This window comes from Apodemus sylvaticus, chromosome 3 (assembly GCF_947179515.1).
Source record: "Apodemus sylvaticus chromosome 3, mApoSyl1.1, whole genome shotgun sequence".
NCBI classification, from domain to species: Eukaryota; Metazoa; Chordata; class Mammalia; order Rodentia; family Muridae; genus Apodemus; species Apodemus sylvaticus.
In genome coordinates this window covers 42,695,741-42,717,977 of record NC_067474.1, presented here as the reverse complement: position 1 = coordinate 42,717,977, position 22,237 = coordinate 42,695,741, and positions in this window count along the sequence as shown.

Genomic DNA, 22,237 nt, shown 5'->3' with positions numbered 1-22,237 from the left:
AATTTAAAAAATCTATAGCATAAGTTATCTTGTCAATGTCTAAAATGTTCCTTAACTATTTCCTGTTCCTTTTCCTAAAGGACTTAAATAATTTGGCTCACCCCCACTCACTGCAAAACACATCTGCTCTTTTTTCTTTCTGTTTCTTTTTTCCCCCTTTTTGTTTTGTTTAGTGAACAACCTGGTATATGTCAGGAAACTGAAAATGTGCAGAGGTGTGGAACCCAGTCCCAAAAGATACATCTACAAAACAACTCCCAAACTCCTACACCTATGCTCAGAAATGATTGTAAATATAAAAACTATAACAACCAATATGCCAGGGAGTCTGCTATGAGATTGTGTCTCCTAGAAACATCAGAAGCTACACCCATAAATTCTCATCAACATGACTGCCTAAACACACACTGAGTAAAGACAACAGCAGTAGACATGGGAATAGACCCAACAGGCCTAAACGTTAAACAGTGAGCTATAGGCAAATAAATACTGAGAGCAGGAGGAAGAATCTTCTCCAGGGAAGAGGATACCAATTGGCTATCAAATATCAACTGGCTAGCCAAATCCCATTACTCAGCTCCAAAATTGTACATACTAATAACATTATATAGACAGAGTGGTCGTATTTATGAATTTAGCATATATATGTATATATGTATATATATATATATATATACTATGCACAATCATAAAAAGTTTCCATTTTCACACTGTTAGATTTCAAGTAATTCTTTGAGAATTTCATGTCACAAGCTCAGAGTGTATTTACTTCCATTCCTCAACTCCTCCCAGGCTAACCCCGATCTCCTCAATTACCAAACTTTGATTTCTCATATTTTTCTTTTTCCACCAAGTCCAGTTTGTGTTTCCCAACTACTCTTGAGAGTATGGCCTGCCCTGAAGTTGTTAGCCTACTGGGGGTGGGGGAGGGGTCACATCAAGGCTTCCTCTTCCGGCAAATATCAATATTCAATATCTCCACAGTTAGTGAGATATTTAATCTTCATCCGTTTTTCTATGCTGGAATTCTGTCAGGCTTGAGTTTACACATGTCTTGTCCATAGTGTCACAGACACTGTAAGTTTATGTGTGAAACTGATCTGCTGTGTCCAGAAAATGCAATTATCTTGAAGTAATCAACTATCTCTGATTATTTGTGCTCTCCATTCCACTTTAATCCAGGAGCCTTAGTGGAAGGGTTGTGGACAGGATGTCTCCTGTACTTCTAAGCACCCCATATCTCTTACTCTCTTCCATCGACCAGTTGAGTATCTAAGTGTGAATTACCATGTACTATGAAAAACTTCCACCTTGAACTTATACAACTGAATTACTGTATTTCTGATTTAAATTCACTCCATCTGATTGAGTTGTCTCTTCTTCTCACATATTTCCAGAAAAGTATATAACTTATCAACAAGGTCAACTTTCACAAAACAATCTAAAACAAACACAAAATAAGAAGGATGAATGTATACTACTCCCTCTCAAGCTCACTGTCATTTTACAGTGTGCCTATTTTTAGCTACATTAATTACCCACTAAACCATAGCAACCTCCAAGTCATGTCAGTGTGTCATATAAATGTACGTGAATAAACAATAACTAATTTTGACAACATATTATTTACTCATTAGCTTGAAAGGGCTCAACTACAGCTTTGCTCTCTGACTGTGAAGCTCTGTATTTTGGCAGCTTATATTAATAAGGCTTTTGACCTGCAACACTGCAATATTTTTTGTTGTTTTGTTTTTGGTCATTTATATAAAGGAATATTGTCATAATCATTCAAAGGATAGTAAAAGTTTTACAGTATGTTAACTAACAAAGACAATGAGAAACCTGCTGTTTCGGTGGAATAGAATCTTCCAAAAAAATGAGAATTGATTAGAGAGTGAAGTTTTCATGTAACAGTAAAAACACAGATTTACTGGGTATGCTGGCATAATCTTATAATTCCAACACTCTGACTAAAGGGGCAGGAGCATCATTTCAAGTTCAAAGCCAAAGTATTACTATTAAACACTGAATTCCAGGACTGCCTAGAATTCTACATAATACATGGTAAGACTTTTTCTTCACACACACACACACACACACGAATTAGATTGCAAAAAAAACAGTCAGGTGTGTATTATGTAGACATATACACACAATTCTTATTTAGAAACTTAAGATAGACAACAGAAATTAAATTTGAGGAATATAATCATTAAAAGATTGTTAAAACTGTTTTTAAAATGTTAAAAAAGATTTTTAACATTCTGAAATATTGTATTTATAGTAGCAGTCAAGCCATTTATTCTAAAAATTATGTTGGAATAATTAGCACTGATTAAATATTCTGCCTCCCACAAAGGAATTTGTGAGCTAATGCTTTCTTGTAAATGGAAATGCTTTAGTACATTGTTCAAGTTACGTTATATTTGTTACCAGTATCATAAATAATAATCACTGTGTCTTGGGGAAGCATAACATATGACCAACCATACCCATGGTGTATAATGCTTTGGCACCATGTGGAGTTAATTCATTAGAGTTAATATTAAAAGTATCTTCTACATATTTCCATTATCATTCAAATACTCTTGTGCATTTCTACTCATTGACATGGTATTGCCTCTGCATGGTGTTCATGGTGATTTTCTCAAGATGGAATCACTATTAGATCATGCTTTACTTAAAAAAAAAAAACTATCACTTTGAATGTTTTGAGACCAAAATTTTGTTTCCTGTCTATTTAACACTTTGCTCAAAATATCTCCTTCTCAGCTACCAAAGAGAACTCTTAAAATTTGTGATTAAGGATGCTGAAGTAGAGCTTTCTTCAATTGATAGCTCCTGGAATGGGTACTGGTGGGGAAGAACTTACTTTTTTTTTCTTAAAGGGCTGGCCACTGAGAGTTTGACCATGCTCCAGTAAGTAATAGTCAATATAAGTTCTTCTTCTTCTTCTTCTTCTTCTTCTTCTTCTTCTTCTTCTTCTTCTTCTTCTTCTTCTTCTTCTTCTTCTTCTTCTTCTTTCTTCTTCTTTCTTCTTCTTCTCTTCTTCCTCCTCTTCCTCCTCTTCCTTCTTCTTTTTCTTCTTCTTCTTCCTCTTCCCTATTATTCTTTTTGGAAGAGGTCATAAGTATTGGAGGCATATAAAGGAAGATGAGGAATAGAGTGTGCATGGGGTTTATAATGTGAAATTCTCAAGTAATCAATATAAATATTATCAAAAATGATCCCCTTTATTATAGATTCTCCATCTTCTCTAATGAAAATGTCTATGCAAGCATCTTATCCCCTGAAAACTACTCTGCCTCTTTCTTGCATAGTTTATACAGTCTTATACATCAAGAGGTGACAGAGCATATTTTGTTCATTACACTGGACACAATCAGTTTTTTTGGTTTTCTGCTTCTCCTCCTGCTCTTGATCCTGCACCTGCTACTGCTCCTGTTTCTGCTCCTGCTCTTCCTCCCCTCCTTCTCTGTCTGTCTGTCTGTCTATCTGTCTGTCTGTCTTTAGTGTGTATTTGTGTGTGTGTGTGTGTGTGTGTGTATGGGGGAGGGTTTCTAGAGTGACCCAGGACTTTACATATTCTAAACAAGGTCTCAAGCAATGGGGATATATCCTTAGTCCACTTTTATCTTGCTTATTTTAGATTTATACTCTTTACATTCTTTATTAGGTTTTTTGGGATCAGAATACTGTTTGCCTTTCTTTGGGAGGGTAGCTTTTTTTTTTTTAAAAAAAAAGCACAATTTCTGTTGCATAATTTCAATTTATTAACCAGCTGTGTCTTAGAATGAGTATTGACCATGGATCAGAAATGTCTGTATTTCTACCTTACTACTACTAGTTTTGTGTACTTGAATGCTGTGCATGTTAAACACCACAACAGAAACACATCTGTGCTCATTGGCTTGTTCAAGGATCATGTTTCCTTAGCATAATTTGAGTAAGAACCATAGGAATAATGTGTGGTCCTTATCATAGAGTCCAGGGCAGCCCAGTTTTCAACTACACTCTACAAAAATCTTAAGAAGCCTCAGTTCTTGACAGAATCAAAAGAAGTTTAGAGAAAGCCTGGTATAGTGGCAAAAGCCTTTAATCTCAGCCCTTGAGAAGCAGAAGCAGGAATATCTGTGAGTTTAAGGCCAATCTGGTCTACATACTGAGTCCCAAGACAGCCATGGATACATAGGAAGGTCCTGTCAACATACATACATACATACATACATACATACATGCATGCATACATACTACATACATACATACGTATGTACATACATACATACATACATACATACAGGAAGAAAGGAAGAAAGAAACAAAGAAACAAAGAAAGAAACAAAGAAAGAAGATAGAAAGAAAGTATGAATGAAAGGGTGATAAAATGATAAAAAAATTTGAAAAGAAGAAAATATAAAATATGAGTACAAAAAGCGAAAGAATGAAGGAACAAGCTATGGGCAAAGGGGCAGTGGCCCTAGGGCTTGTTCCTCTCTGTGTTCCTTTATTTCTTGTCCTCTATTTGCATTCTTAGAAAATGATTATGCTTACCTGAGGTAGATGATGGTTATAATTGTTGAAACAGACATTACTGAAGACACAAAGTTTCTTACACAGTATGATTGTTCCATCTTGTTATTTGCTAAATGGGTTTAATAACAGACCCACTATATATCTCCTAATTTTACTATTAGATTATAATGAAATATCAATGGAGAAGTATAATCACTTATAAAATTTAACTGATTTCTTCATACAGTAATTTAATAAACATTAATTGCATGATCACTATGAGACAAGTGCTTGATTCATTCTGATTCAAAATTGAATAAATTATAATGTTTCTGAGAAACTCACTGATAAAAATCTTTAAGGATAACCATTTATTATTATGTAGTGAATTCATCAGTCATCTTTCACTCTCTAACTTTTTGTAGAAAACTGTCAAAACCTTCTGTGTCATTTACTATCTAATAGTCAAGGACAAGAGTCATTGGCATGAATTTTGTCTAAATTCTGAAATCTATTGTCATGGCAATATGTAATTTTGTACATTAATAAATAAAACAAAAAGATCTAGCTAATCACTAAGAGCACATGGGGCTGGGAGTTTTTTTTTTCAATATAAAACCCATTTGGCAAATATTGCCTTTATTCAGAAACAATACAGACATAATCCTTCAGCAAGCATTATGATCCCATTTACGGACTTCTGATAGAGTACTTCCTCAGCAGTGCAGTCAGTGTTGCTCACTAAGTCTCCTGAGGCTTAGCATCCAGTACGTGGTCCACAGGCATCACATGAAAGCTGTTCTGAGTTAAACAGGGAGGCTTCATTCTGTCATCCTCTTTCTTCTTCCTGATATGCTTATCTTAGAATATTATATTCCCAGACCAGATTTTGGAAACTGTTAGGGCAGAGTTTATCTTTTGTTTTTCTCATTTACTCTTACCATAGAAAGGTGTCTGCCAACAGCAACAGTGAGAAGATCAACCTGGCAATCACATAAGCTCCACGCGAGGCATTGGAGACAGATAAATTGGCAAACAAAACAAACACTGTTCCGGACTTATTTCTCCAAAAACAGAGACAGGCGGTAAGTAGACTCATGAGGCCACAGGGATAGATGCAAGTAAGAAAAATAATTATCAGGACTAGAAACCAAAATAACAGAGTCTATGAAAACATTCTATGGGTAGGGGCCAGTTTTTCTTAGAATGGACAGACAGAAGGTAGCTAGTGGTCTTTGAGCTTGGAGCTAAAGAATGGAACCAAGCCAGTGCCACAGGCTGCTTTCTCTGAGAAGCCTGATGAACCTCTCGAAAGGCAGCAACTCTAAGGAAAACCAAGCATCCAGATGGGAGGATGGAAAAGATAGAAAGGAAACCTTTCTGAAAGTCATTGTGCAGCATCCACAATGGTTGCTCAATTTGGAGTGGTCCTGTGGCGTTGTCTATTATTGGAAGAAAAAGAAAAGACATATCAAATAGTTAAACAAAATCTATTTGATTTTCAGTCACACGGTTATATAGAGGTTCAGAAAAGAAATGGGGACAAGCTTCTGAGTAGTGCTGAGGTTCATTTCTGGTTACATATGGTAAAATGATGTTCATAGTAACAGTTGTGAATGTATATACTTATTCACTGCATTCACAAATGATAGATATTAAAAGCAGTATCTAGTATCCTACACCCTTAAGTATAAAGAGTTTAAGTGATTACAAATGTACTTATAGACAAACTTTGATCATGAAGCAAGGTCTCTAAGACTGGTGGAAAGCACAATGGAGCAAAGGATCAATGGTTAAAATACATATGGTACAAGCAAGAGGACCCAACTACAGGCCACTTCAGTAACTTAAAAGCTCAATGAGCTTGGTGGAGGTATAAATAGGGATTCCTAAGAGCAACATGGCAAGCAAGAGTAGCTCACAGTGAGCTTCAAGTTCAGATAGAGACCAGGTCTCAGTATACAGCAAAAGAGAGTAACACCTGATATCAATTACATGCCTTCATACACACATGCACATGCACACACACACACACACACACACACACACACACACACTTATTAACATATATGTATAGAACACACTGATGCACATATAATAAACATAGGAATGAATGTCGATGGATATAAAGATGTGTAGAAGCTAGCGAATAGAGAGAAATAGCAGTTTAAATTGACTAGAAGACATAGTACTAAGACCTGAGAACAAAAGAGTCAGTGTGTACTTAAAATACAGAGATAGAAAAATGTACCTGTTCAGCTGAATATTTAGGAGAATGAATACTCACTTGTGGAGAATGCTGATTTATGCCTGCCAAATTAAGGAAATATTGAGAAATATTTAAAATTGTAACTTTCAGAATTGTGCAATTTTGGTATTGTTAATACACTGAATGACACCTTAGAAAAATAATTATGTAGGTTGCAACTGAATCATTGACCCTAGAGTGGACATCTCATCCATTGAATATTAAATCAAAATGTCATAAAAGATGGATAAAAGAAAATGTTTTAGGCTAATGAATGAGACAATTTTTGACTTATAGTTTTGTTTTATAGAACAATAGAAGCTTAGAAATTGATGAAATAGAGCAATCAACCTAAATTCTAGTCTTCAAAATATATTTCCAAATGTATTTTGTGATTACAGTTCATCTCTGTGACTTGAAGCAACTTTTTTTTTTTGGCATTAAAATCACACAGAAAAAGACTTTTTTTTCCATTTCCCTAACTACCCCATGACAAATGATTATTGTCATCATCACCTTCTTTAGACAGAAGAAAGAAGCTTAGCATTTATTATCTTCTTCTGGGTAGGTAGCAGAGCGATGCAAGTAGCAGTGACTTTACAACAGGGAACCAAGTGGACAGAGCAAAGGAAGGAGGCACCTTGTCAACTCAAGTAGAGTCGTTTGTGATTCAGCAGATCTATGTGCTGTCACACAAGCTTCATGGCTTTAGTTATGTAGAGATGTTAGCTTTTTATGTTCAAATATAGTGAGTTGTGTATGAACTCAAGTACTAAAAAGCAGTGTGAGATCTATATTCACTCTGCATGGTTATCTTGGTCACACTTGAGATCTTGGAGTCAAGAAAGGAACTAACCTGGTCCTTCAACCTGGTCCTTCCACCTGGTCCTTCCACCTGGTCCTTCCATCAGTAACCACCTGTAGCCATCCAAGCAGCAGGATGCGCAACAGGGTACTGTTAGTTGCAGGAGGATCTCCCAGGATCCTCTTGCTTTAAAAAAATAAAAATTTAAATTTAAAATAAATTTGGAGAGAGAGAGAGAGAGAGAGAGAGAGAGAGAGAGAGAGAGAGAGAGAGAGAGACCATTGCTTTACTCTTGCTCTGACAACTTTCAGTCTTCCAAAATTTGTCTTCTAAAGGCTTACAGAAACAGTCTTTTCTTCCAAATACTCCTTCCTAGTATTTCTTCCTGCCCTTTCTCAAGTAAGTTTATCTTTGTAAAGAGAACACTGCCCTGGATTCAGTGTGGCGATTGTGGAACAGTGATTCATTGTTTTCTTCAACCTTATGTACTTTGGACAAATTGTGCAGTCTCAGTCTGAAGCACCTCCTCACTTCCTCAAGCCTTTTTTGAAATGCTGCCTCTTGAGTAAACCGGAGCAGATCACAGGCTCCTTCTGTTTCTAAAGCCCAGAAAATAATAGGCTTCCCTCCAGTTCTCACGCACTGCTGACTGCTCTGAAGAATGGATGCTGCAGGACATACATGGAGAGGCAAGAGGCAATGGAGGGGAAAGGAGAAGAGACCAAGAAGCCAACAACATCGTTATAGTCCAAGTAGACTATGGATCAAAACTTAGATTTTCAATAACCCCATGGCTGAGAGCAGTCACAAGCTGGGACAGCTGTGCCCGACACCTATGGCTTAGCTTTCGAGGAGACAGCATGGCCAATTGAGTAGCATCTGGAACTGCTTTGCCTGCATTTATCCACATATTTTATCTCTCCTACATGGTATACTTTCTAATAAGTCTAATAAGTCTCTTAATTAGGGAGTTCTGTTGTTTTGGCAACCGGTACAGGGTATATAGACCCCCATTGTTTGAAAGAGAATAAATGTTTGGGTGCTCCTAGTTCTCCAGCAGAAAGATTGCGGTAAGCAAGAATAAGCAGGGGAGTTGTGCTTGGACAAAGGCTTAGGAATGGACTCCGCATGGTATTTGTGAGGGTGTAGGGAATGAGAAAGGCTTTGTTCAGTACTATGGATGACATTGTCGTCCATCATATGCTGTCCTACTGTGTCATTATGGCTCATCATATGGCATCAGCGTTTGCTGTCCTACTATGCCACAGTACCATTCATTGTAGGTTCACACTGCTCCATTGCTTACCTCCCCACATGGCTTTCTCTTCATTCTTTTTCGGAAAGTCAATGACGGCAAGCTTCCTTAGCTCCTTTCTGACATACAGAAAGATGATTAAATGACAAATCAGTATTTTTTAACATGTGGTTAGTTAAAGATTCAGTTTCAGAAAGTATTTACATTCTGTAAAGAATATGGAAAGCATACAGTGAAGAAGCCATATGTACTTGTACATATATATGTAAATGCATATGTAAATGCAAATGCATGTATATAAGAATGTATATGTGTATGTGTATGTGTAGTGGACATCCATATATAATATGAATGCTTTAGGAATATGACTTTCCAATGTCCCTCTGATTGGATTTCTGAACACATATTGATCAAACATGACAAACCTAGAAATGGTATCTACTCTGTATCCTGCCTTAATCAGCATCAATGGGAATGTTTTAAATAAGACTGCACTCATATAGAACCTGAAACTTAGAACAGTCCCTGAAAAGCAAGACTCACTCAGGAAAAACTATTTAGATGCTAACTTTTTTCTATTGACATGTCCTGTTTCTTTAAAATATTAGGTTTTATGTGTACATGTCCACAGTGTTAGGTTTGAGTCACTGTGTGGCAACATATAGATATCCTTTGTTGCTTCTAACATTAAGTATTAAAGAAAGAATTGAGGACTTTGATCTATATAACAATGGGCAAATCAAATAGACCCCAAAAAAGTAATCTGTTCACATAGCTATAAAAATGAGAAAGAATTACCTTAAGACTAAGGCATACTTCCTTCTGTCTAAAGATAGACAGTCCTCCCATCTGTGCCACTTTATAAACTGTTCTTTAGTAGGGGTCTAAATTATATTTATATTTTATATCCAGTAAATTATCTCTAATTGATTTGTAGACTGAATATATTTGAACAAGACTGATATTAGTACACAGAGCATAAAATTTTTCAATAAATATGCCTTAAAATAACAAAGTAGACTGTTCTTCATATTAAACTCTGTCACTGAAAAAAATGTCTGTATTTCTCCCCAAAAGCAAATTGCGTATATTGTTAACCTCAATTAAATTACTAGTGTCATGCCAGAGAGGTAGCTCCGTGGCTAAGAGCACTGACTGCTCTTCCAGAGGTCCTGAGTTCAGGAACCTCATGATGGCCCACAACCACCTGCATTGGGATGCGATGCCCCTTTCTGGTGTGGTTGAAGATAGATACAGTGCACTCAGAAAAAAATCTTAAAAAGAAAACTAGCATTGTTTTGTTTTGTTTTTAGACAATATCAGATGGTAATGAAATTTCACTCTAAAAATTCTCATAATAAAGATACTAAACTGTAAAAAGGTCAAAAGAAATAAGTTTGAAATAGAAAAGAATTACTAACAGAAAGGGAGTTGTATTTGTGAAATGACAGACTCTATAAATTAAATAACTCATAAAAGAATAAATAACGGGACTCACTTGTTTAATGAAGTGTGTAAGAAAAAGATAAGTTTACATAACAGAAGAGGTACAGGGAAAATACCATAGGATAGTCGGATGACAGTCCTCAAGACTCAGTTTTGCAAACATTCTATGTTGAAAATGGAAGAAAATGTGCAAGATTAAAGGAGCATATTTAAGGTTCATTTTTATAGCACTAGTTTTAGAAGAAGAACCAAGAGAAAGAGCAAGCAAAATGTTCAGAAATCTGACAATATTATCCAAAACTCTCTGCAGTTAAAAAGACATCAAAATCTGAAGGGCCCATATATCTTTATGCAAAATAATGGCTGACATTGAAATCTATAAAGGAGATTTTAAACCACCAACAAAAAATGATGTATTAATTCCTTACAGAGAGATGAAATTAATGTTTCATTATAGTAAATTAATAATCTGATTAATAGTATGGTTCTCACATGAAATCTAAAAAAATAAACTATTGCTCATGGTAAACATAATCTTGCATCATTTCTCCCTTTGAATTAATTTTCACATGATATATTTTGATCATGCTTTTCCTACCCCCCACCCCTTCCTCAGCCCCTACACAACCTTACTGATCTGGTATCTTAATTACATTCTGTATAGAAGGAGATTTGTCATCATGTATGAAGATCATTGCAGAGGTTTTTAGATATAAAAACATTATTACTTTAGATATAAAGTAATTTCGACAGCATACATCTATAATCACAACAATGGACATGCTAAAATTGGAGTGTGTGTTCCATTCCAACTTGGGCCACGGAGTAAGACCCTTTCTCAAAACAGAAACACACATGCTCACAGACAACTTATATTTGGGGGGACTGTGCAACCATGGAGTCCTGAGTTTGGATACCCAGTACACATATAAATTGTCGGCATGTGCTACAAGCGCCTAATTCTAGGGCTTGGGCCAAGGGGCGGGGCTAAGGAGGAATCTTGGACGTCTTGACCAGCAGGATTAGCCAAGTCCATCAAGTCTAGGCTCACTGAGAGACGCTATATACAGGAGTGGCCCCTGGTTCTGGAAAATGCAGCAGTGTTGAGGAATACCAGGACAGGGATGGGGAACAAGGGGAGGGAAGAGGGCTTATGGGACTTGCGGGGAGGGGGTATCCAGGAAAGGGGAAATCATTTGAAATGTAAATAAAGAATATATCAAATAAAAAAAGAGAGAGAGACCCTGTATCATGAAATAAAGTGGAAAATAATAGTAATAGAGAAGGACACTTAATATCACCTCCAGCTTTCAAATACACAAACAAACTTTCACACAAACATGCATACACACTTTTTTTTTAGGGTTTTGCTGTTATTTTTTATTGGATATTTTATTTATTTATATTCTTTTTTATTAGATATTTTCTTTATTTACATTTCAAATGTTATCCCCTTTCCTGGTTTCCCCTCTGAAAACACCCTATCCCATGCTCCCTCCCCATGCTCACCAACCCTCCCACTCCTGCTTCCCTGTCCTGGCACTCCCCTATACTGGGGCATCCAGCCTTCTCAGGATCGAGGACCTCTCCTCTCTTTGATATCCAACAAGTCCATCCTCTGCTACATATGAGGCTGGAGCCATGGTTCCTCTATGTGTACTCTTTGGTTGGTGGTTTAGTCCCTGAGAGCTCTGGAGGTACCAGTTGGTTCATATTGTTGTTCCTCATACGGGGCTGCAAACCCCTTCAGTTCCTTGGGTCCTTTCTCTAGCTCCTCCACTGGGGACCCTGTGCTCAGTCCATTGGTTGGTTGTGAGCCTTCACTTCTGTATTTGTCAGGCACTGGAAGAACCTTTCAGGAGACAGCTGTATCAGGCTCTTGTCAGCAAGCACTTGTTGACATACACACTTTCATTTCTTTCAAATAAGCAACTCTAAAAGAATAATAGGACAAGACAAATTAAAACTTAAGAATGAGTGGAAAAAAGTGAAATTATAAGGAACAATGTGATTCTAAGATACAATAAATTTTATTAACACAGGTAAGTATAAAGTACATGCACTGATGCTATAAAATATATTGAACATATGTGTGTGTGTGTGTGTGTGTAAATTCTATATGATGCAAGGTAAATTTTAGTCAATAGCCAATTGGTAGAACATTGAGAACATACATATATATATATAGAGAGAGAGCCTCAATTTAACTAGATTAAATTAATTAAAAATTATAGTTGAATAAAATACAAAGTACATAAAAAGCTATGCTATATTTTAGTTCTTTTTTTTTTTTACACATTTCTATTGGGAATAAAAATCTTGATAGGTAATAGTAACATTAACTTTTTTATAAAAAAATGCTATATGTAGCATAGATACTTTTATTCAAGATATTTTAAATAGAAATTAACTGAAGTATATTCTAATGAAAATAAAATTGGTAAAAGTTACTCTAGCAAAAAGAAAACAACAGAAAATTATGGAGACCACGAAAGAACTTCAAGAGACAGCCATATATCTATAAAAGGAACCAGGACAAGAGAGACTTAAAGGTGAGAAGTATCAATTACTAATGAAAAAATGTACAGTAATCTCTGTTGTATTAGCACAGAAAGGAATGGAATTAGCCATCTCATTGTACATAGCTACTATTAGATCCTGGAAATGTCCAGGAAGCGTACACACTCTCACACTCTCACTCATGTGCACTCATTCACATAGACCAGACTTCAGTGTGAATATCAGTGCTTAAAGGTGTTACGTAAAATACTAAACGTTGCACACTAGGAAAGTATTGATGGATAATGGTGTCCAGGGCTACTTCTCCCAGGAGAGCAACATTTCACTATGGAAATCTGCTCTATTATGGCAAACAAGGTGAAAAGTCCATTCACTTGATAAATGCAATATACTAAGCAATATTTGAGATCTGTTTCTGATTTCAAAGTGAAGCTAGATACCTACAAACACAAGAAACAAGTCAAAGGATATAGTCCTTCAGCATTACTCAACAGTGTTGACCTGGGCCTCCACAGTCTTATGAGTATCAAGTAATAATGAGAATAATTTGACGGAAATAACAAAATGCCTTTATGTATAAATGAAGGGGACCAGAATATTAACATCCGAGTATGGCATGCTATGGTAAGCTCAAGGAAATTAAGAACCAGTTAGTGCAGGAAGGGCTCTCCCATCTCCTCTTGTTGCCTAAAGGCACAGGAAAACCTGTCTTGTGGCAGGCAGAGAACCACATTGAGAGGCCTGAAAATGCCAAGACAGATTCACACAAAACAACTGTCAAAAACAAAACCTACCAAAATAACCTCCATCTCCTATTATTTTTCCCACAGTTTACTGCCTCGATCCCAATCATAATATCTGTCTCCTGTCTCCACAATTCTGTACGATTTGTTAAAATGGCAACTCTGTTCTCTTTTCATGAGAAAATGCTCTTCAAAACTCGAATTCATTGGATCTTCTTTTCTTATATATGAAGTCATTTCTATACATATATAAAATGGTAACTCACATAAGCATTATATCCTTTTCTGTTATTAATCCAACATGTCAGTTTAATACTCATTTCCATGCAGACTCCCTCAAAAGTAAACACAAATGGTTGAACAGTCAATTGCACTTAATTAACAAAATTCTGGTGAGAATCTGTGGCTAGACTTAGTGCAAACTGTAAAACTTTGTTTTTTTTTTTTTTTATGTATTTGTTCCCAGAATTCTGATGTAACTACCTCTGAATATAAAACAGGCCTTTCCACTACTGTCTTTATATACAAATGTGTTGCTTTCCTCTAAGATGAAACAATTAAAATCAAGCCAATGAAACCTACACTACATAGATCCACACTGTACTCGAGGTTCACATTAGCTGCGGTGCGGTGCAGTCCTGAGGGACTGGGACAATTGAAAAACATTTGAACCTCTCGGTATCTTAAGGAAATTCAGTTGTCTGAGTCTTAGATGCCTAGAAACTCGCTAAGTTCTGAAAGATGAAATCACAACCTATGATTTCATTGGCACTGAAGGCACATCGCACTCATTCTTACTAGTCCACAGTTCTTGCCCATGTCTCTGCACGCCTAAGCTTTGTGCATTTCTACTCTACCGATAAATCTCACTGAACACCCATCCTGTTATTCTCAAGTATTTTAATCTTTAGTTCCATTTCAATTTAAGTTCTTAATCCAGTTTTGAATTCAGATGATAGGCCTGAAAAAAGAAAACCTTAAACTGAAAAAGAAATTACACTTAAAGAAAAATGTCATGAAACCTATAATTCTCTCGTTCAAATAAAATGAAGAAGGTACTTATTTTATACAAATAAGAAAGGATGACTAAGATAGGATCTGCAGTATATCAGGAAGTGAAATTCTCTCCTGAATTAAAGCATAGACATGGTGTCAACTAGGTTTTTTTAAAATGTTAACTGTCTTCATGTTGTTCATTTCTAGAATGTTAATGAATTTTTCCTATGAATTGGGCTATGCACCTATATTTCAAAAATAAATTAGATACATTATTTTTAATGTCCTTCTTTTTTCCTTTTCTGCAAAGAACAGAAGTTCATTTCCTACATTTCTGGTGGCTGCGGGGCTACCATCAGTGTCCACAGGACCACACTGCATCTGACGGATCCAGGAAGGATTGCTTCCTGACTCTTCTGACCTTCTGGTGCTGTCAGCCCATTGCCTTCCCCTCATCCAATACATATTATTCTAATCGCTGCCTTCTTCTTTTCCTGGCCTTATCTTTCTGCATCTGGTTCTCATTTGTTCTGGAAATTTTCAGAGGCACTTGTCTTCTGAGTTTTGATAAGCATGATAGATCACTCCCCCCCCCCAACACACACAAAAAATTTCCCCCGGATGGAATATATGTCATCATGTATCATAATTTTTTACTTAAATTTTTAGATGTCATATATATTCTGCTAGGTGTCAAGAATAAACAGAAGTAAAATGTATACCCTTAGCATTGATTTTAAATTATGTATGCTGGGCTATATTATAAACAGGAATAATTTTTTAATTTAATTTTTTTAATATTTTATTTTGTTTACTTGAGTACACTGTAGCTGTCTTCGGACATACCAGAAGAGGGCATCTGATCCCATCATAGATGGTTGTGAGCCACCATGTGGTTGCTGGAAATTGAACTTAGGATTTCTGGAAGAGCAGTCAATGCTCTTAACTGTTAAGCCATCGCTCCAGCCCCTTAATTTAATTTTTTATTTATTCACTTTATATTCTTCAGCTTCCCCTGCTCACACTCCTTTCCCCACCCACCTCTCCTTCTCCTCTGAGTGGGTAGTGGCTCACTGGATATCACATACACACTCTAGCACTTGGAGTCTCTGGGAGGCTAGCTTCCTCTCCAACTGGAGCAAGATAAGGCAGCCCAGCAAGTAGCCCATATCCCACACACGCAGCAGCTTTTGGGATAGCCCCGGTCCAGTTGTTCGGGACCCACAGCAAAGTCTGTTACATGTGAGTGGGGAGGCCTAGGTCCAGCCCTTGTATGTCCTTTGGTTGGTGTTGCAGATACTGAGAGCCCCAAGGGTAGAGGTTAGCTCTGTTGGTCTTCCTGTGCATTTCCCATCCCGTTCAGGGCCTAACAAAGATATTTTTAAGAGTGTAAAACATTTAACAGCACTCTCTAGATATATTATAAACTGTATTTTTCATGTAGTCTATTAGCTTGGCCATGAGACGCAAATGTATTTTCAAAAAAGAAACATGCAAATTTAAATTTTTAAGACAACCTCCAAGCTGCTAATAAATTTGATTATGCAACAAATGGTGAAGAACCTAAAGTGACCGTGTCATGTTGATTTTGCTTAAATGCATTCTACTTTCTTCATAGTAATTTTAGAAAATTTGCTCTGGATGATGATTTCTATTTTTCCCTAGAGAAATTCTTATACAATCTTTTTACATAGTTATGTCCTTGTGAACAAAATCTCTATCTTCCTGCTCAGACATTAAATTAAATTAAAAAATTATTTCCATTAATAAAATAGCCCAGCATACATAATTTAAACTCAATGCTAAGGAAATTTCTTCTATCTAGAGAACAGATGAGGAGAAAGCATAATAATTCTCTTGTCTTCTGGTTTAAATCCTACCAAAGACAGCATGTATGAAACAAGAGAGACCTGAAGTATCACTTGACAAAATAGAGGAATTCCTTTGAAGATGAACTCACACAGATTAAAAAACAATTTGTTCTTAGAAAATGGCACCCTAAGTGACAAAGGACAGTACATTGGTGATGGGTACTAATCTATTGTCAATGTAATCCAACAGGCAACACAGATTAGCTTCAGTGTTTGGCCTTTGAGCCTAGATAAACTTTCATTTGAATCCTGGTTATGGCTGAGGCTCTGTTTGTGACTACAAGTGGCTTACCTAACCTTTGTAAGATTTTAGTTCCACATCTAAAAACTGAATGTTTATATGCTAAGAATTATAGTAATTAATGGAATACAGTATCTATAGAATGCCTACATCATATCCTATGCAGACTTTCTGTTCCTGTTTTTTTTGTTTTTTTGTTTTTTTGTTTTTTTGTTTTTTTGTTTTTTTTTTTTTTGGTAGGGTGATGTTTAATCTCAATGTAAAAAAAATCATTGTTTTTTTCATTTGCAAACATTGGAAAGAAAAATATGAAATGGACTCTTACTAGAATAAGACATTCAATGTCCCTAGATGCCAATAATTGCCTTTTTATTACTAATTACTGGGTAGTCTTTTTCTAATCATAATAGATATATTACTAAACTTGGCATTAGTTAATTTCATAGATTTGACTGGAAAGACTATTTATTGATATTAAACTCAAGAAATAGTCTTTCTAAGCTTGTCTTGCTATAACTAAATATCATATGACATTTATAACGTTAGAGATTTGTTAACTTTAACAGTAATGCTACTCATGTTTTCTACTATTACATATTCTTTAATACAGATATAATTATACATATCATATATATCAAATATATGCATTGCCTCACTCTCTTCATAAGGCCTGGAGAAGGTTTCTTCTTTTTCTTCCTCTTGCTTAAGGACAATTATTCACTCTTTTGATTCTCTTGATACTATATTAAGCTTCAACATACTACTCTACAGGTGAATATTCTGTCCAAAATATATTCTTAAACTACAACTGTGTCCTCTATCTATCAATATGTAAAAGGCCTATAGTAAAAGCTTCTCCTCTATGAAAGTCTTGCCTGTACAGTTTTCTAGAACTTCAGAAGCATGCCAAAATTGGTAGAGATTCCTGAAGTGCCTGACCATGTGGGTTGATATGCTAATATCTTGGGAATGCAAGATCAGGTCTTAAAAATATGTTTAGTAAAGTCTCTGTCATGGACAGTGGCTGTTTAACTATGACCTGTTTGCTCATACCAATTTGCTGAGTCCAGAAACAGTAACTTAGGCAGTGAGGCACAACTGTAACGAACTTTCTTTTTCACAGGCATAACAATCAGTACAGGAGAAATCTGCCTAGTCTTTTTCTTTATAATGTACATATTTTTAAAGTAACCATGAAAGACACTTTATTTATGATATTCAAATTTATATCTTTAGCTCAGTTCTAACACTAGTTAAAACTTTATCACCAAAACAAGTTACCTATGCTGGGTAACTTAATGACAACTTGGCACAGGCTAGAGTCATCTAAGAAGCAAGAACTCTAATTGATAAAATACCTCCATAAGATGAGACTGTAGGGAAGCCTTTAGAGCATTTCCTTAGCTAGCAATGGATGTAGGAGGACTCAGACCATTGTTGATGGTGTTGTTGATGGTCTAGTGGTCCTGACTTCTCTAAGAAAGCATGTTGAGCAGTCCATGTGGAGCAACCCAGGAAGCAGTACCCCTCCATGACCTCTGCACCAGCTCCTGACTCCAGGTTGCTGCCTTGTTCAAGTTTCCTTGATAATAAAGCTGTAATGTAGAAGTGTAAGCCTAATAAACCCTCTCCTCCCCAACTTGCTTTCTGTAATGGTGTTTCACCACAGCAATAGAAACACTAACTATGAAAGAAACTACATTCCAGTATTGGGTCAATCAGTTAACTTAAAATATTAGGTTGTGCTTCATGTTTCTTGAGCCCAATGTCCAAAATGAAATAAAGAATATTGAATTTTTATACTTCAAGAGAATTTTAGGCATTGGAGAGATGGCTGTTGGTGCTTTCCCAGAAGTTCCATGTTCCACTCCTTGGACTCTGGTTGGCAAGTTCACAACTGCCTATAATACCAGTCCTAGGGGTCTGCTGTCTTCTGGCCTCTGCAGTACACAGGTGACATACTTGCACAGATGCAACATACACTTCAGAAAAGTTAAAACATTTTTAAGGAGAGAGAATTTTATTAAATGTTTTCCATTTATCTATATGTGAGCATAAAAGCATGAGAATATTTCTTTAATAAATAATAAGTAAGAAAGAAAGCATGCTTTCTCCTTTATAACTGTAAGTAATTTAAGATGAATTTTATGAAGAAATCTGTAATTCTGGCACTACAGCACACATTTCTATGGGCAAAATGGCAAATGTTTTCCCCATGCCTTCCAACTTGGGCTTCGCTGCAGTAGGCAGGAGTTCTGTTGGCCCACTTATCTTTTGCCCCCAGCTAGCCAGCCTTATCTTAACCTTTCTGAAGCTGCACATTAATAGTCTTTAAGACTTTGGCTCCTGCTCCTACTAATGACCTAAGTACATATCATTTTTCTTCTTCAGTCAATGTACTACTTAAAAAGAAAAATCAAAACCTTCTTATCCTGCAGCTCAAAAAAAAGCAGAAGAGGAGGAGGAGGAGGAGGTAGCAGTCTCCACGATGAAGAGTTTGTTATTTTGGTTCCTATTGGTTATCTTCCTCAGGATTGGCACTCACAAGTGCTTTTCATCTTCAAAGTGGTTTGCAGGCATGAATCACCCCTGTCTCACCCAGTCCATGTTTCCATTGTTTTTCAAGAACTATGACGGATCTTTTACTCCACATGACCTTTGAACTTTTAGAAAGTGCAATCATTGATGATGAGTACCCTCCTGGGGTCAGTCTTATCTGCTGGTAAGAAGCGACATGTGTCTTGAAGCTCAACATTAATAAACAACGAAATGTTTTCCAAGTGGAATTCAAGGACTCTTTAAAATACATCCCGCCTCCCTCACCTCTGCAATTGCCTACTTCAGCTCTGTATGGTAATGCAAAAATAACAATTGCCACAACACATGCAGCATCACAGAAGCAAGGAAGAAGCACATCTTCTTTCAAAACTCGTTGCTGGGTGAGCACAAAGAAGCTAATGCAAGGTTTTAAAATTAGGAAGAAAATACTAAGGCAAACATTCAACAGAGTATAAGATACATTAATGCCAGAAAGGACTGCGAAAACAGCATGTTTACATATGGAACATAATCTCAATTGGTGATGGCACTGGCTGGAAGAACTGTTCATACAGCAGACGTAAGTGGAATAGACTAAAACCATAATTGTATTTAAGAGAACACAGAAGAGACATTCCTGAAATAAAAGACACATTTACTTTTCTCATAAAATTCACTGTTCCAGTCCCTCCTGTTGATAATGCTGAGTGAAGTAACTGAGAGAATGAGAACAGCACTATTTTCTTAGATACAAAAGTTCTCGGTGTTTATGGGTATGACAGATTTTTTTTTTTTTTTTTTACGATGGATACAATGGTTAAGGGAGCAAGGAATTGGACTCATTTGAAGTCTCCTGGTCTTGATCTACTTCTTGATGAGTGATTCCCCGAGCCATGTATGACTGAGATCCTCTATTTTGAAAAAAGAGAGCTGAGTTTTATGTTTTCTTTCTGAACTATTTTAATTTGAAATAAGTTATCTGGTAAAGTAAATTAAAAAACTTAATATTCAAATGTTTACAAAACTCTGGTAATGAGTTAACTCGTACTAAACATCAATCTTAGCTGAGTGAATATTATAAAAAGCATTGTATTCTCTAAAACATATAGATTTTTATAGCCTTTATTTTGCTTTCAATGTCTGGGTTTTTTTTTTCCTATCGAAGGGATCAACCTTCAGTCTTTGCTAAAGTCTGTTCCGACAAATGTATTTCACACTAAACTGCTCCATATTTTGAATTATTTCTCAGAAAAGCTAACGATTATTAATTTGGTGAAAGTTGTAAATGTTTGGCACCAAATGTCCTAGGGGATATTTGGTAAGAATTGTTGGAACCACGCGTTATAGAGTCTTCTGTATCGTTTATACTGATAACCAAGTCCAATGTCATTAGGGCTAATTGCCCTGTGGGGATCAAAGGAGGTTTGCCCACTCAACTTCTGTTACATTTAAGGATCACAAAGATATGTAGCTCGATCCTCCAGAAAGCTGTTATGAGGCAAAATGGAGTGTGAGAACTCATCTTTGAGCCAGGAAAGAGAAGGAAACATGAACTTCTACTCTGTTCCTCACAGTGATGACTTAGGCAACAGATGATCGGTGAGGGGAGGATATGACTGCCGCACATAGTTAACTTGGCAGTTATGAGCCCTGGGTATAGGATGGCAGGGTGAAATGTTTCATTTTAAGTTGCATGCATTAACTGAATTCTCACAGCGAAGCACAAAATAAAAAGGTCTTTGTCTGCATTACAATCATGCATATGCTTGGACTCCTAAAAGTCACTTGTACACTCGCATGTGTGTTTTTTAAAAATTGAAATGTGAAAAAAAATTTAAAAAATAGTTTAAAATCATAAACTATTATTTTAGGATTTTTTTAAATGTTGTATTTCTATGTATTTTGCTTACATGTTTGTGCACCATTGCCTGGTGCCTGAAGAGGCCGAAAGAGCAGAGCAGATTCCCTAGAATTGGCACAATAGACTGTTGCAAGCCATTCAGAGGTGACTGAGAAGCAAACCCAGGTTCTTTGGATGATCAGCCAGTGTTCTTAAAAACTGAGTCATCTTTCCAGGCCCCTGAAAAAAATATTTTTTAAGAGTGACCAAGTGCATGTTTTTATAAGTGAGTTCATTTTGTACAACCTAACCCAAGAATGTGTATTCTCTATCCTTGCTTATTTAAAGAAAAACTCACAGAAACTTCTACTGAGCTTGCTCAGATAATATCTTCCATTATTCTAACTTATATCTAAGGAGTTCCATAATTTTCAGTCCTAGAAAGTGAACTTTCTATGGCATGTTACTCCAACAATATCTACAGAATAATAGCTGACATTTACCTAACACCTAGTAAATGCCAAGGTTAACTACTTTATTTCTCTTTAAACATGGAATGCTCGTGGGTTCGTGCCGTATTTGCGTAGGGGCTATGAGGCTCTTCTCTGTGTTGGTCTGTTTTAATACATGTATTGCTAAAATGAGAACACACTTAACATATTTCACACAAATGCGCCTATCTGCAATTGAATTCTGCAGCGTCGAGTTACAGTGGAACTCACACTATTGAGGGAAGACTGCCACAGAAGGTGCTACAGAGACATGATAAATGTCGTCCAAGCAGTTAGACTTCAAAGTCTGTGCCCTTGACCTTGATCACATCACTGACATATGACATTTGCATCATTTATGAATTACAAACAGGTGCATAAAATTATAGATGTAGACAATAGATACAATAGAGATTGAAAAGTGATATGATCTCCAGCTTCACCTAAACCATTTCCACCTTCAGTAAATTTAATCATTTTCTTATCAGTACTCCTCTCTTAGCTCTGTCACTGTACCTATGAAGTTTACATACCTTTAATGACTTGGGACTTCCCTAGAACAAACGTACTCTCCAACTCAAACCTGATAGTGTTTGTGAAAATTTCACTGTGTACTGCCAAGTGTTGTAAGAATTAATCCAGTAGAAAGAACCTGGCATTCTGGCTAACTGATTTTAGAAAACACAACTTCTGTTAAGTAACAGAGAGTGGTTTTCTTACTTTTTTAAACA